The 3,087-nt window shown below is 35.5% G+C and overlaps 1 long non-coding RNA gene across 1 annotated transcript; it reads left to right on the top strand.

Moving 5' to 3' along the window:
- Nucleotides 1-1,381: 1,381 nt before the first annotated feature.
- Nucleotides 1,382-2,857, top strand: LOC124370631. Its single transcript, XR_006923201.1, has 3 exons — nucleotides 1,382-1,463; nucleotides 1,793-1,876; nucleotides 2,101-2,857. It is a non-coding gene; the product is annotated as an uncharacterized LOC124370631 (long non-coding RNA).
- Nucleotides 2,858-3,087: the final 230 nt, after the last annotated feature.

Genomic DNA, 3,087 nt, shown 5'->3' with positions numbered 1-3,087 from the left:
CGTGGACTGTGAGGGGGAAGGGGAGGGGCCTAGCTGCTCTCCCATTGGTCCAGAGGCGATGGTGGGGGGAGGGGAGGGGTCTAGCTGCTCTCCCATTGTTCCAGATGCGATGGCGTGGGGTGGGGATGGGAAATGGAGCGGGGCCTACCTGCTCTCCCATTGGTCCAGAATAACTCCATAAGAGCCCATGTTGGGGCTCAATTCGGGTCATGTCTACTATTGAAGGATTTGGGAGTGGCATTTTGTGGCCACAAGACTCTCATCTATTGACTCTTCACGGTGTGGAGTATAATCAACGAACTATACTACTGGAACGCGCGCTGTCCATAAGCCCTGTACTATGTTTTCCGGGCACACACAGCCGTGTGCTGCGGGAGTATCCATAGACTTGCAGGCGCTCGGAGTGGGCAAGAACTCAACCGCACTAATCGACTACACAGGTAACCCGCTTTTACATGTCACAACATGAACTTTTCATGTCACAACACGAACTCATCATTGGACATACTTTACTTCAGTCTGTCTCAACGTCTGCTACGAGAAGGTCAATTGTTATTTTTAATCGTTTTAAAGTCAATTATTATTTTAATCGTTTTTAATAGGTGTTTAAGAGTTACAAATTTGTTTTATATTCGAGATGCTTTTTAACAATGGTAAAGAGTTGTGCTGCGTACAACTGTACTTCGAGATGGAGTAAAGGCTGCAACACTTCTTTTCACAAGTAAGGACTTAACATTTTTAACCATAGTAATACATTTAGCAATTATAAATTGTAACATGATATGTTGTATTTTATACTTGTTTCATAAACTTGCAAGATTATTAGGACCTAACAGAAATAGTTCAGTAAGTACGACTGTTGATGGTATATAAATAAATAATTATGTGTAAGACTGATTATCCGCTAGTCAAAAATATATTTTTATATTTTTAAAACTATAATTTGATATTTCTGTAAACAATTTAAAAATCCAATTACTCAAGAGAGTTGTTCCAAGTTAGCCTATCTATTCTTAAAGTAGATTTTAGCCTTTTTACACTATGCACCAAATTCCAATCCAGTACGAAACTAAAACATTTGTTTTATGTACTTCAGAATTATTGTTATGTTTTGATTTTTTCAGTAAATTATACAGACTTTTTATGTTTTAGCTTTCCGTTGGATGATGACAAACTTTTAAAAAAATGGATTATTGCATTGAAAAGAAAGAAATTCAAACCAACAAAACATACTGTTCTGTGTGGTAAACATTTCAAAGAAGACGATTTTCATTTAGTTTTACCAAACACAACTAAGAAAAGACTAAAAAATGAAGCAATTCCGACATTGTTTGACTTTCCATCAAATATCCAACCACCGCCAAAAAAACAGAGGAGGGTTTGTCATCAAAAAGAAGTTACCCGTACCTATTCAGCCACCTAGTGCAGATCTTCGATTTGAAGCCAACACGTCTATGTCATCGGTAAGTTTAACATAATTATTTGTGTTGTCAGAATCAAAAAGCAAATGTGTAATATGATAAACATAATTTTTAAAAGAACGTAAAAACTACTTTGCTCCCCTGCACAGTGTTAAAAAACATAAAATCATTATATTAAATTGTTATTATTCTATTAATACTATTGTAAGTATTTTTTATTTGATATAAAACTATAAACAAATTTTAAGCCAGCCTTGTTGCCGCAAACCTCAGTTATAATGTTCTATTGTTTTTATTGTCTGCAATTTTGCTGCGATAGGGCTATATTCAACGCAGGTTAATCTAACAGCATTTTTGTTGTATTTTTTGAGGTTCTGCTGCTGCCGTTGGAACACGACCAGTCAGTTTCCACACCAAACGAGCAAAAATCAACAGTTGGCCTACATCAAACACCGGTAAGCTGTAGTATAGTTCGTTGGTAGACATAGACACGGACATCACGTAAAAGGTTTTTTTTAGAGGATGCGGCTAGATAAAAATGTCTCATGAATTGGAGTGGGGTTCTTATCTTATACAAATGTTTTTTTTAATAAGTTTGGGTTAATAATTTTAATAAATTCACGAATGATAATTACGATAATTTTAATTGTTGTAATTAATTCAATGCTAATGATTCTAGGATAAGCGGAAAACTGCATCACCATCCACATCTCTATCTCCCAGAAAAGTGCTATTGCGCCGGAAGGTTAAAGCTCTAAAGCAAAAATTAAAAAGAAGGGACTGTAAATTAAGGTCAATGAAAGAATTGATTTCAAATTTGAAAAACAAATTTAAAGCACCAGATTCGTTAATCGAAATTGTAGAAAACAACTTTACAGGGTTGCCTTTCGAGTTATTGTTGAGTAGCCTGAAAAACAAAGGAAAAAGTAAAAACAAACATACTTTCACAGAAAGTGTTAAGGAGTTTGCCTTAACACTATATTTTTATTCACCAAAAGCTTATAGATACTTGCGGGCTTCAAATTTAATTTTACCACATCCTGCCACATTAAGAAAATGGATTTCAAAATTTAATTGTTGTCCAGGGTTTTTGGAGGAGGTATTCATGTATTTAAGACATAATGTTAAGGAACAGGAGCACCTAAGAAATGTAAGTTTGGTATTCGATTCCATGAGCATTAGAAAGCAGATAGTTTATGACGAGCAACTAGGGAAAAATGTAGGATATGTAGATGTTGGAGGATTCAAAATAGACAACAACGAGGAGATTGCTACAGAAGCTTTAGTATTTCAAATTGTTTCTTTGAGAGGCCACTTTAAATGTATCGTAGGGTATTTTTATGTAAATAAAACTTCATCAGTTTTTCTGTCGCAGCTAATTAAAGTGGCTATAGTTAAACTAAGTGAAGTGGGCGTTAATGTACAGAGCGTGACCTTTGACGGAAACCAGCACGAATCTTAGCGCATTGAAACATTTAGGTTGTAAGTTCCCTGAAGCGCCATTTTTCAAACTCGATACTATGAATTACGATATTTGTGCCATTTTGGATCCTCCACACATGTTAAAACTAGCAAGAAATGCACTAGCGGACATAAAGGTTATAGACTCCGAGTCAGGGAGAATTTGTTTTAAGTATATAGAGGATCTTAATAATTTACAGAACAA

The sequence above is a fragment of the Homalodisca vitripennis genome, unplaced genomic scaffold (genome assembly GCF_021130785.1).
Source record: "Homalodisca vitripennis isolate AUS2020 unplaced genomic scaffold, UT_GWSS_2.1 ScUCBcl_350;HRSCAF=2152, whole genome shotgun sequence".
Taxonomy (NCBI): Eukaryota; Metazoa; Arthropoda; class Insecta; order Hemiptera; family Cicadellidae; genus Homalodisca; species Homalodisca vitripennis.
The sequence above is the reverse complement of the archived record's forward strand: the minus strand, read 5'-3'. Positions and strand labels throughout refer to the sequence as shown.